This window comes from Aptenodytes patagonicus, chromosome 3, assembly GCF_965638725.1.
Source record: "Aptenodytes patagonicus chromosome 3, bAptPat1.pri.cur, whole genome shotgun sequence".
Taxonomy (NCBI): Eukaryota; Metazoa; Chordata; class Aves; order Sphenisciformes; family Spheniscidae; genus Aptenodytes; species Aptenodytes patagonicus.
This window is the reverse complement of record NC_134951.1, coordinates 85,274,687-85,288,450: the sequence shown is the minus strand read 5'-3', so window position 1 is coordinate 85,288,450 and position 13,764 is coordinate 85,274,687.

Below are 13,764 nucleotides of genomic sequence, written 5' to 3'. Positions count from 1 at the left end.
TGGCCTCTTCCCCACACAAGCGCAGGGTGCAGACTGCGTCTGTGGGCTGGTGGCTGCAAACCATGGGGCTTCACCCACGTCTGGTTATAGTGGGGGCCCTGCCCCAAGCCTGTCCAGTTGCACACCCAGCTAGGGAAGGGAGCTGCAGTTAGTCTAAATATCTTCTGGTTATCCCATGTTCGGCACCTCTCTTAGCTGAGGTGGAGCCTGTTGATCCAGTGAAGACTGACTGGTGACTGATTGTCTATGGCTCAGCCAAAGGAAAGTAACCCCTGGGTTTGGATTAGTAGATTAATTCAACCTGAGTTCTCTCCAAGTGGGATCCGCTAGATACTTGCGTCACATCCTTATTCATTTAAAATACACATGATTTGCCTGTGTACATGCAGGAGTTACTCGGGGATAACACCACTCAACTCCATGGAATCAAAATGAGCTAGGCTCGGGATGTGCGAGCTCTGCATCAATCCCAACCCCTGTGTCTACACAGGGACTTGATGACTCTTATTTCCAAAAGACACCTCTTTCAGAGTGGATTTTCAGAGTGTGGTGCCACAGCTGCGTGGGCAGACAGGCAATTTCAACTGAAGTTAATGAGAGACATGGAGCTAAGAACTGCCACCCCCGCAACCCCGCTTTGAAAATGTGCCCCATAACTTTTTTTTTTTTTAATTTACTGGAAGTGTCTTGGAATGGAAAACACATTTTTTATAGACTAATGCGTGTTTCATGGGTAACAGAGGTGGTGTGTTTCCAACCTAGGCTCAGCAGCAATTGGCATTAGAGTGTACAGGGGAAGACAGTGAAACAATACACAGGAAGTCTTTAAAATACAGTACAAGAGCACTTGGGCTGATGAAATAATAATTGGAAGCCGTATTCTGCAGGGTATTTAAGCATCTGCCTGATTCTGCCCAGAAACAGTTCCACTCGCTTCAGTAGGATTTATCACGAGACTACAAATGAATACTTTAAAACATCCTGCAGAATCATGGCCTGAGCAAACAAAGCACATTCATTTGATTTTTTTCACATGTACTTGTTTCAGGGCTCTTGCTTTGCTTCCTGGAGACTTTTGCAAGAGCTTGTTTCACTGGCAAGCCTAGAGTACATTTCAAAATCCTGCACGAGGAGTCATGGAAAACAGATTTTCAATGCCCGTCCTTGGGCAGTTGAGCCAGGAGAGTTGGTGCCGGTAGGGGAAGAGCCCCAGTGTCATGTGATTTATTTGTCTGGACAACATAGCTTGGATTTCATGTATCTGCAATCCAATATTTCGTGAAATAAATATCCAAACCGAGTTCTGTTTTAGATACCTGATACGTACTAGATGTTTGAATAATGAATAAATCTGAAGAAATCCCAGTATTCTCCAGGCTATTCCACCCACAGGGAAAAAGAAGCGAAATGCTTCTCTACCCTGTGAGCCACTCATTCAATTCCAGTAATAATACTTCAGTTTTCCAAATGCATCTTCCATTTCAAAGCACTTTTCAAATGCTAATTAACTCTGACCATAGCCTTGCCAGAAAGGGAAATATTATCCCATACTAGACAGGTGAGGAAGACAAAGACGTAAAGAAGTTCCCTTCCTTGCCCCAAATCTCATAGGAATCAGTGGTGGACAGAGCTGGGGACCTCTTCTTTTTTCTAGCTTTTTGGTTTCTGATCTTGTGCTTTAACTGTTTGCCTAATCTGTGTCTAGATGCTGCTTCCTTGTCAGAGCAGGGAGGCTGTGGAGGCTGCCTGCCTTTGAGCGAGGGTCAGGAGCGGGAGGTACGTACCTCCACAGCACCAGGATCACACTGAGATTCACCCACGGGTGAGGAAAGGAGGCAATGACTAAAAGGGGTTCAGCCTCTGCCTGAGATCAGGCGGATGGGTGGGAGGTGGAGCAGGGGGACGCTGTCCAGAGGAGCGCAGACCCGCTTCTCTGCACCTGCAGCAAGTCGGCCGAGTTTCCCCAAAGCACACTGCCCACCTCAACCTGGGGCACCTGGGCAGCAGCGCCTGGGTCAGCTCCCTCTCCCCCAGAACAAGGGGGGGACAACTAGGCACTCACTGCTTGGGTCTCCAAGCCCCTCTGGGAAGGGGGCTGCAGCCTGGATGGGCACAGCTGGCGGGGCTGCGGCAGGTTGGGCTGCCCACCAAGGCTGGACAATCTCAAAGCCTTCCCCAAAGGACACCCCTTGGAGAAAGGAGCATTGAGAGCTGGACAGGCCACAGTAAAAGGGTGAAAAAACCTAACCCTCAGCTGTAGAAGGGAAAGTCTTTAACCTCAGACTGGGCGCTTGGTGCTGGAAATGGTTCACAGCCCCCTTCTTTCCTGTCCCCTCCCCGCAGCACGGCCTCACACACGAGGAAGGGGGAGGATATGTGTTAAGGCTATTCACCATTACAAGGTGAGAGCCAGCAGCTCAAGGGTTTGTCTATGGTGAAAAGGGCTTGCTGGGCTATCCCAGTGAAAATACAGCCCCATACTGGCAAATAAAATCCAGATTGTCCTGCTGCTATAGTCTAAACCCAGTCCTTGATGGGGATAAGCTGTATCAGCAGCAAGACGTAGTTGCTTATATAGCTACACTAACACTAGGAAGAGTGTAGGTTGGGGAGGTAATATGCTCTTCTCTTATTCCATAACTGATGCAGCTATACTGACCTACCTTTTAATTACAGTGCTAGCTCTGCCCCTGCTGCAGCGTACCTTATATTTTCCCATTTCTCTGCCCAGCAGGTTATGAACCACTTCAGATGTGGTTAAAACATCTCAGGGCTTTTTTGATGAGGTTATAATGAAAGGCATTTAGTCGGCAGAAGGCCTCAGTGCCACCGAAATCCCCACAGATGGGCTCTCCCTGACCCCGACCCCTGCGCTGGCCCTCAGTGCAGCACGAGCTCGCCCGGGGAAGGGCTCCAGGAGGATGCTCTTGGGAGGGACCGTCTCTGTTTCACAGATGAACAAACCGAAGCCCAGGAAGATTAAAGAGTCCTGTTCCCTCCAGCCACCACCCGGTGCATGGTGGTTACTTGGTTGTGATTAAAACCGCAGGTGGACCGAGCTATTGGGGATTATGCAGGGGGAAAGAGCCCTCTCTCCATCACATTAAGGCAAGAAGAGCTATGCTAGGGGCTGGGTTGTTAGAGGTGGACATCTGCCTGCTTACAGCCCTAGGTCTTGGGACCCAAATACTCCCATAATTAAGCATACAGCTCCAGGGGAATGAGGCACCAGGGTAAGACCTTTAGAGAGGGGACCTGCACCGGGGTGGAGATGTGAGGTGGGCATGTGGGAGCCTTGTCGGGATGGGGCTGCCCGCACTGCGAGGAGATAGAAACCATCCTATAGCCTGCTGGCAGCTCCCTCGCTGCTCTTCCTTGTTGTAGGAATGGATAAGAAGTAAGTGTGTGTGTGTGTGGATTTTTTTGTGTGTGTAAGCCGCCTGTGCTGACAGTCTTGCCCCAGAGGGTAAGGCAAATCCAGCGTAACTCGCAGAGCAAGGTTGCATTTGGTGCGGGTGTGCAGGTGCCGTAACGGGACCTAAAAGTGGGGAAATTAGAGCATGGAAGTCTCTGCGTGCATCTGTTTTAACTCCCATTTGTGTGATAGGAAGAGACATTGAAAAAAAGAATGGTAGATTGTGTGTGTGACAGAAACATACTTTTTAATATTCCTATAAATCATGCTTTACATAGCTAAATAAATGTTAGTGAGCTTATAGGAGAGGGTGAAGATAACAGTCTACGCTCATCACAGACAGACAGCAAAAGCAAATTCACTGGATCCACCCACAAAATTAGGATCTTCCTGATTTTTTTTTCCCTTGACATTTACGCAAGGTTTATTCTCACTAGAAAATTCCAGAACTATTTGGCAGGTGGGTCTTAAAATGTTTATGGCCGTACTCATGACTTCACATCTGTGAAACGCTGTCTGTGCAGGAGCCTGAGGGACAACTGCAGGCATCTTTCCTGGCTGTTCCTCTACAGTCCTCTGAGCAGATTTTGGCACCTCCAGTTTTTACGTGAAAAAGCAGATGGGAGAGAGCGCACTTCTGAGAGGGCCTAACACCTTCTTAGCCCAGAGATACTTTAAGCATAAATCTGCTAAGAGACCTCACGAGGTTCCAGGCTCCAAACTCTCCCAAGGCAGTGGACTCAGCTCTGGCGTCCCGTGCTGTGCAAATGCAGAAGTGGTCAGGAAGGAGTGGGACCACTGAAGCTATAGCGGAGTTACACCAGATGAAGCCAACATGGAAATTTACTGAGCAGAGGGGGAGAGCCGAATCCCCCACGCCAGAGAAAATACCAAGTTGCCTTGAGCCGATAACGCATTCGCCAGCACGAAAGTGGCCAGATCAGCCTCCGCGGCTGGCCTGAACGAATGTCAGGAAAAGCAATCATGGGATAATGCCAGTTTTTGGAGCTGGATGTCTGCCTCTGCCATTGCACAGCTTTGTTTCAGTACCGGCGGGAGCAGGGTGACCCTGGTGGGAGGAAGGCGGTGTGCAAAGAAGGCATCATGGCACAGCGAGGAGCTGCCGCCGAGCTGTCGGGACAGGCTGTACCTGTGCTCCTGACTTGTTCCAGCTGAGTGGTGAAGGTGCTTCAGCTCAGACCTCATCGAGAAGAAAGTTACTTGTTGAGGGGGAAACACACCAGCAGCTGTTGCATAAACGAAGCAGGGGCTATGATTTGGCCACCGATTTGAATGCACTTTCGTCAGAGTGCTATTCAAACCTGCCACACTGCTCACTTCTTCCCTGTTAATAATTACGGTTACCGTGCTGCTGGTGTCAAATCGCTGTAGGGGCACTGGCTAAGCTTCTTCGCAAGCTGTTTGATACATAGAAAAAGATCTTTCCCGGGTGTTTCAAATGGCCAGCTGCAGAGCAGCCCGACTCCTCGCTGCCTCCCAGCTCCCTGACCCAATACCCACCTCGGCTCAGCACCCTGGTCCCCTCTAAGCGCCTTGCCCCGACTGCAGGGCCAGGAAACCTGCTTTCCTTAACAAAGTTCCTGCTGCCTGCTGTTTAACAAATGCCTCTTCAGGTGGAGGAGATGGGGTGTTGCTTGGCTGGTGTCAATATGTTGCCCCTCGGGGCTGGCACCATTTACTGCTGTGCTCCCATGTGTGCCACTTTTCTCTCCCTGTGCCTCTGCCATGCAATGATGGGGCTTGTGCCTGACTCTACTGATGTCACCTTATAGACCAAATGCTTAAATAAGCATTAACCCTTAACCGCGTGGTGAGATTGTTTTTAAACTCCACATATCTCCCCAGTCTGTTGCACAGTGCCTATCCTCTCTATCTTCAGGTTTCATCCTTCCCCTGACTGCATTGCAAGCAGCAGTATCCCAGCATGACTGCTGTTTCCTACTCCCATCACCGGCTGTAATTAATGGCTGCCAAAGGAAGATTGGGACTGCCTTTTATATACATTTCCCCACCCAGCACTCCCTCAAGCTCTACATTACTCTGCTGGAGCTGCGCTGATTTATTAGCGCTCAGGCAGACCTGTAGTCATAACAGGCTGGGGAATATTTTCTGTACAGGCTCAAGATTAACACAGGGGTTCAGACCTTACTCAGAGAAGGGACTACAGTGTGGTAAGTGGACCCCTGGTAGATATATCTAATGAGCCCAAGAAGCAGTGGCTGGGGAGATGACAGAAGATGCCATGCAGAGCCCAGGCTGTAGGGGCACTGCTGCAAGAGCTGCAAGCTGCTCTCTGGGCACGCATCATGTCATGTCACGTCATGGGCATGGGCACTGCCACCACCCTCACAGGCTCGCCCCTCCCTCCCTTGTCTTCATTCATTGTCCACCAAACCACAAACCATTTTGCTGTCTCTTCAGGAGGCAGAAAATGGGGTGTACCATTTCACAGGGGCATTTTCTGCCCTGTAGAAGAGAACATTCATATGCCTTTGTGATCCTATGGACACGTTCATGTCATGAACCGTTCAGTCAAGCCAGTAATGTCCTCTGAGGAGCAAGGTACCATCCAGGAGGGGTGGCTCATGGTTTCCTGCCCCGGTACTTACTGCTAACTTACTGCTAATTATCTTCACAAAACCACCACCCTGTGCTGAGTTACATCATATCATAGTGTAATGCCTTTAAATCATTAATCTGTCTTACTTCTGGATGAGCGCCAGAAAAACTGATGAAGGCCAGGCTGAGTTCAGATCAAACCAGAGGACATTGTGGTTACGTTTATGGTTTTTCAGAGGATCTCTCACCTGCAGCCACAAATCTGCCTTTATTTGGCTTGAGCATGGTCCAAAATTACCTCAGAGGTCAGCAGTGCATGTCTTGCGGATTAGTGAAAACTACTGACTAACCTGACGTAATGCATTATTATTATTATTCCGGGAAAAGAGGGTGGCTGTAGTCTGTTGTTTTGTAATAAAAGCCTATCATCAATTTTTCCCTTTTGCAAAAAAAAAAAAAAGGCACAGGAGCATTTTGCACCCTCTCTCTTGCTGAATGCCGTAGCTCTTGGTACAAAGAATTCATTGTAGGCAGCACTTTAAATCTGCTTTGCAAATGCGAATTAACAAAACTTCCCAGCACCTCCCCACAGTAAGTCAGAGGGGCTGAAGCCAGCCTCCGCAGGAGCCGTGTGTCGGGGAGAGGAACCGTGGCTCAGGCCGGTGGCGGCCGAGCTTCTGCGGGAGGACGGTGGCACTCCCCGGGATGCCTGGTGATGCAGCCAGGGAGCTCGGCTCCTGCCCGCAGCTGGGCTGGCTCTGGCTGTTTACTCTGGCTGCTCCTGTCCAAAGTCCCTCAGACTCGGTGGTAAAAGCACTGCTGAATTTCCCCAGCTTGAGATTAAGTCACCTTTGCCCCAGTTGTGTCTCTGTAAAATGGGGGTAATAATATTTCCCTGCTGCCCCGTGGCCAGGGAGGATCTGTCATTGTTCCCGTGGGTGAGAAGGGTGCGGAAAAGGGAAAGGAGAATAAATATTTACCCAGAATCAGATACAGATAAATCCATCTGTGGGATCATCCCCTCCTCCGACCACATTCCCTTCCTCCGGGAGAGGGAAACTCCAGCCTCTATTTGGTTAAATCATTTAGGTACATTAACAAACAATTAGGGAGGGAAGAGGGGGGAACCAGCCCAGGAAGCCTTCCACAAAAGAGCTGCCCTCAGTTGGGCTTGTTTGATTTAGGATAGGAGGGGAGCAACCTGACTGTGATAGATGAGGACTCTGTCGTGACCCGGAGCATCTGTAAAATCAAGTCTGGGTGGGAGATTTAAGACAAAGAGCCAGACACGGTGTTGATTTAAACTATTGTAGTTTCTCTGGAGTCACTGGAGTGACAAGAGTCATATCGGGAAGGTCTAGTCCCGTGGGTGCCGAAAGAGAAGGGCAGGGTTGGAGCAGCCCCGCACTCTTGGCAGGGTTGTGGCTCTGTCAGAGGAGTTGTGGGTTTTGCTCTTGGTTATTTAATTCACACAGCTCGGCCTTGTGACAGTCCCTGAGGCCCAGCTGCTATTGAGAGCTTTCAGCTTTTCACGTGAGATCTATTGGATGTGACAAGGTACACATGGATCATATGCCGCTCTCCAAGTAAGCCACATCCAAGTGCAGCATTGCAATAAGAAGAGTAAAAACCCCAAACCCATCCTTTTCACCCCAGCGCAAACCTCCCCACATCCCGGCTTTGTTTCTGGACTCTTTTCTGGCAGTGTCCCATGCTGGGAGCTGTGCAAGAGGTCCCTCCGCTGATCCTCTGCGCATCCTGGGAGTCTCTCCATGCAAGGAGAGTATTGAGAGCAGAGTAAGGAGTCAGCAAGGTGGCATGCTCTCCTAGTACAGAATGGCAATGGCAAGAAGAGGCTAAAGCCCAGAAGGCATGTCCTTGTTTTACGATTATTTGGGCTGAGTAAACAGATCTTCTGTGAGCTGGAGCTTTGGTTTCTAATTCTGACTGAAGTTCATCAGAGCTAGAGAGATGGGGGTGTAGAGCGTGGAATAAACTAGATTGGCTTTGTGCTGAAGCACAGAAATATAGATCAAACAAATGCAAATTCAAGGAGAAACCTTGTACCCTAGAAATCTTTGTTTAAAAACATCTTTTTTTCCCCAAAAACCAATGCATAAGAAAACCAAATATAATAATGCCATCCCAAAGTCCTTTCTGCTCCGAGCAACACTTCGCAGACTTCTCTATGCAGCTCTACTAATTCCTACCTTGGGGGATGCATCTGAACTGTTATTTCAAACCACCTCCTCCGACCAGAGAAAACCAGTAGTTTAGAAATAGAACACTGAAGCAGGACCTCTGGGACTCCCCAGCTCATTCCCAGCATTGCTGGATCTGACGCTTTCCCACCTGTTGGAGTCAATTCACTTGCACTTTCTCTGTCACGGCAGCCCTGCGACAATCTGCCACTTTTTTGGGACAGGGCTGTGAGGTCACCGGGGACACGGTGCCCTCTACAAGCCAGGTGGGGATGGCTACTGAAACTGCCAGCCTGACTGAAGTCTGCTCGGTTGTGTAGAAGCCCCTTGACGTGGCAAATAGCCATAACAGATCAGAGCTGACTCAAATCCCGGCGGGTGTTTGAAGTTAAATCTCCAGAGGTTCAAATATTAGCCTACTCCATCACCTGCCCATCAAACATTAACTCACTCCACCAAGAGCACACTTACCCAGTCCCTCGGCTCACTGCTTCCCGTGCCAGTAATTTTTCTTGAGACAAATGCAAACCACTGCACCCTGGATGCTGCTGCTTTTGCAGAAGGAGATAAGCTCCAGCCCAGTTATGGGAGAACATTAAGTACCATTGATTCACAGCTGGGGATTTATATCTGACTGGGGACTGAGGGTCAGGGTGAAGAAAAATAGTTCCAGTGCATCTGTGAGTTAATTTGTACATTAAATCTGGCTTCATCTTGGTAATGAAAAGCTGGATTGCCAATGCCACACATTTGAAAAACCATAAGTCATGCTCCTAAACTAGCTTAAAAATCATATGGTGAGATATCGGATGTCCTTCTAATTGGCTTTCTGGTCCTGGAGATGCTAGGAGTTTGTGATTTCCATGCTTCTTATTTCGCAGGGTGAGTTAGATCTGTGCTGCTGTTCCTAGGAGTGGGGAGAGTCTCGGATAACCTGCTCGCTGGGGAAAGAAGGGCTTGGAGGAAAATGGGCTATGACTCATGATGAGAGCAGGCAGCGCTGCACTGGCAATACAATCTGTCCTGTCCTCTTTGCCTCCACATGTTAGCTGAAATCTCCTGGGAGTCAGAAAGTCTCAAAGGAGCTTGGGCCATCCAGCCCCCCCAGGGCTGCCCTGTCTCACCCCAGTGCTGCCCACCTCTGCCCAGCCAAGCAGGCGTGGAAGAAGCAGATGAGCAATAGGGCAAGTCAGTGGGACTCACTGGAGGTGGCCTGTGGATAAAATCTCTGCTCTCTCTCAAAATTCAACTGGTGCCTGAAAGGTTATAAAAGTAGCAAGTTTTCCCTAATTCTTCTGAGATGCTTACGCAGCTTCGGTCCCGCTGCTTTTGAGATGTGGGAAACAGCGAGGTTGCAGGAGGCAGCCTTGCACTTGTTCTAATGTTGGGTCTTTGCCCAGTGGTGAACAAGATTATTTCTACGTGTATTATCAAGATCATGTATTATATTCACAAAATGTTATTTTTAATCTCTATATGTCATGTACTCCAAACTCATTAATGATTAACTGAGAGGGTGTACTCCTGGCCCTACTTCTCAGCTGCATTAGGAGTCTTAATTGAAGTGCTTTGAAATTCTGGGATGAAAAATACTGCCAAAGCGCTATGTATTATAATTATTACACATTTAGGAGACAAGTGATCACCATACAGTAATCTGATGAATGAATGGGGATTTCACTTGCTATTCCCTCAATCATAAACATTCTCAATGAACAGAGATTGCAGTATGAGAACCTGCTTAATGCCATAAACTTCGACATAAATGTGTAAAGCTGGGCTGGCAGTCACACTTTCGTTGTCTCACTGAAGGAATGAGCTTTGGACTCATTTCCCTGTGCCAGGATTTAGCACCCACAGCTTCCATTCTCCGGGAGATTAAACTCTGCCGCCAACGTTATCACGCTGTAATATGTGAAATGGTTTTACACAAGGACCGCACAAGGCAGCTCTGGCTGGGACGATCGAGGCAAAGCCGTCTGGCTGCCAACCAGAGGGGACAGGTTCCTTTCTCAGGCACATTGCTCGGCGGTATTTTTAGCAGCACATGCACTGTCTGATGCATTTTGTATTCGGCTTGCAGGGCCGCAGGACACATCACCGCAGCTCCTGCTAGGAAAAGTGACAGACATGTAGGGTGCTTGCCAAGTGTAAGCTCCCCACTCGGGTGGCTGGCCGGGAGCCGACAAGGAGGCCAGCATCACCAGGAACGCTGCTCTCAGCTCTGGGAGCGGAGAGCCATGCCAGGCGGGCTGGCAGCACTAGTCCCCATGTAGGAGCTGGTTATGTGTGTGTTACATGACAAATCGTTAGTTGCTTTGCTGGTAATAACATAACCTTGAAAATTAAGTCAGCTGCTGTTAATTACAGAATGAACCTTTCCAACCCCAAACCAAAGGCAGGAGTGGGTCGGTCTCCTCGCAGAGCTGGGCTGCCCCAGCCTTTCCTTGCAGGCACAGGTAACCAAGATGGGGTAAAGTCCATCTCCTTCCCACAGGGTGTCCAGGCTCACACATTCAGCTACAGTGAGGGGAGCACGGACTATTCACCCAGCGACGTGGCAATCAAGGGAGTGGGAAGGTGGCCACTGACCTTGGGAGGTCCTGGGTTACATGCCGCTCACATCAGGAATAGATGCAAAGTCACTTGCTCTGTCCTTCTCACCCCACGCAGAGCTGAAACCGGCATTTCTGCAGGAGCACGCTCTGGTCTCAGAGCATGAGGATTTTTTTCAGCGTGGATGAGAGCAAGTTTCCCTGAACCTGTTTTTCTGGAGGAGTATCTCTAAATGGATAATCACCCCTCCTCATGCACACAGCAGTGGGCTGGAGCTGCAGTCAGGTGGGAGTTTACAGGAGCCTTTCCCAGGCCCTCCCTCCTATATATGACTGTGGTGAGAAGGGGACACTTTTTCTAAGGAGGCATTTATGGGTAGCGGTTATTTCTTGCACTCAGCCTTCGGGCAGACTGCAGCTTCCCTCCCAGCAGGAACGAACTCATTGCAGGAGGTGACAGAGCGCATGAACAAGACTTTAAATACATTTCAAGTAGGTCATGGCATTTCTTGCACCTTTAAAACAGCAGGCAGCCAGAAAGCAGGTGCTGATAGATCAGGTGATAAGATGCCAACACCTGAATTACTCCTCATGGCATTTCTGGTACATTACAGCAATAGACTCAAGATCTTAAAGCCCCGGAGAGACCATCACGATGACCTAGTCAGTCCACCTGCATAACACAGCCCAGGAATTTCACTTCAGTTTTTACTCCACCAGCTTGATTAATGTGTGGCTGAATTTTAGTGATGGTTTAGAAGATCTACTCTTGAATTACAGGCTTCAAGTGGTGGCAACTTCACGCCATCCTTCAGTGAACGCTTTCAGCAGTCATTTATCCCAGCTGTTAAAAACTTGCACCTCGCTTCTTGCTCATACTTTGCTATTACAGCTTACAACTTCTGGCTCATGCTGTCAAGTGCTCTGTAACCTGCTGGGGATTAAAGGTGGCAGAGAAGACCCACCTTCCCCACCAGAGACATGATTAAATGCTCACCTCTGACTTTTCCAGCAGCCGTCGCAGGAGCGAGCTGGGAGGCAGCCCTGCAGAGACCTGCCACGCTGGCTGCGGTGGGCTCTGCAGGACTGCGCGGGCTGGGACCCGCTTCCCGCACCGTATCAGGGCTCCTTTTGGTGTGGATGGGTACAGCTTAAGTCTCCTGCAGGAAAACAAAGCTGTTTTAGTAACCTGACCAACCTGATAAAGATTTCCATGATCCTCAGCAAATATTTTAGGTGTGAGGTGGCAGATTGCTTCTTACTGCTACGCACATACCTACATATATAAAAATATATATATAAATGAGATGTAGTCTTTCTGCCACCCTTTAAAAGATTTAAAAATCCTTTCCCCAGGGTGTGTGTGGAAGCTGTCATATTTCTAACATGTTGCAAATCTGCATTTCCTATTGATCTTATCTACTCTGCGTGTGCTGCAGCAGTCTCTGTTTCACATTGCAGCCCCAGGGCCTCCATCCTCATTAGAAATCCATTCCCAGGAGGCTGGAGATGCACCAGCTGATGATAGATCCAGTAGTAACAGCCGGCAACCAAACTCTCTGAGCCCCTGAAATAAAAGCAAGAAACGGTGCGTGAAACACAAGGTACCTCACAACCAGGTTTCCTAAACCCCTGGTCCTGTTTGGCAGCCACAACAATCGCCAGCCCTCCCAGGCCCATTGCGGGCATTAACTGCTGAAGGAAACAGCATGTGCTTATCACTGAAAAAAGCAGGCTTTGGGGATTCATTGGTCAGAGGTTTCCTCCTCGAGGAGCTATGTTGGCTACTAGTGATGCCCCATGCAGGGACGCCAGCCCTGTCCCGCCCTCACCGCATGCCAGGCTCTGCCTCAAGGTTTCCCACCCTCCCACGGTGCCTGCTTGGCCACCAAAACCTTACCAGCCCATGCTGCTGCTTGCTGCCTCTGCACCCCTTACACTCAGGAGCAAATGCAGCAGAAATACTCTTCTTCTTTTTTTTTTTAATTTGGGCATTAGGGAGTGCGCCCACCTCTCATGTAGCCCAAACAGCTGATTTATCCCACTTCTTTATTTCTCACAGTGCCTCTGGGCAAACTGCACTGCCCTGGCAGCACAGCCCTCACAGCCTCTAGTACCCCGAAGCCCATGGGGCAGTGAGCATCCAAAGGGCCTGAGCTTGTGAGAGCAGATGAACGGGCTCTGCAGTTACAGCAGCAAGAGTACAGTTTGTGGGAACTAAAAATGCCAGTACCTCAGGAAGCTACCTGATCTGACCAGGCTTTTTCAGCCTGTCTTTGCCCCAAAACTGCTTGCCAGGCACTGGCTGAAGTTGCTGCTTTTCTTTGACATGCCACCTTCTGAAAACATTGTGGGAAACAATTCCTGGACTGCATCAGACTACCTCTCCTTTTTGTTGGGTTAAGCCTCATGTGTATGGCTTCCCCAGCTACAGGTCTTCAGTGTGCTCCTTAGCAGGGCATTAAAACCTGCGCTGAAATCAAAGTGGTATCCCTCATTCATTCCTCTTAGGTTTGCAATAAGCTCTTGAGTCCTGGGCTTGTACCGTGCCTAACGCAACAGGACCCTGGCTGAAAACTGGGGATCCGCCAAGTCCACTAGAAATAATACATAAAAATTTCATTTTATATCAGGAATGAGAAAGCATCAAACTCATATCCTCTTTAATATACAACATGTGAAAATCGGCTACAGGAGCAGAAAAAGCTTTCCTGAGTCATGCTTTTCTAGGCAGAGTTGCTGCCTACCCCTCTTCTCACAGCAGGCAGAGGAACCTCAAAGAAGCTGGTGTTTTTCATGGACAAGACAAGTCCCTGGTCAGTGCTTGTAGTCCGCTTGAAACTTGCCACTAATCTTCAGTGGGGTCTCTGCTCAGCTGTGCAAACATGCTTTCTTTTTGAGGATTAGGTCCAAATTCACATGAAGTTTTGTGGCTGTGTTTTAAAAAGAAAGATGAGTCCAAAAAAACAATAGCAGGGATTACTTTCCATTTGGAGAAACAGATTGCAAGCTT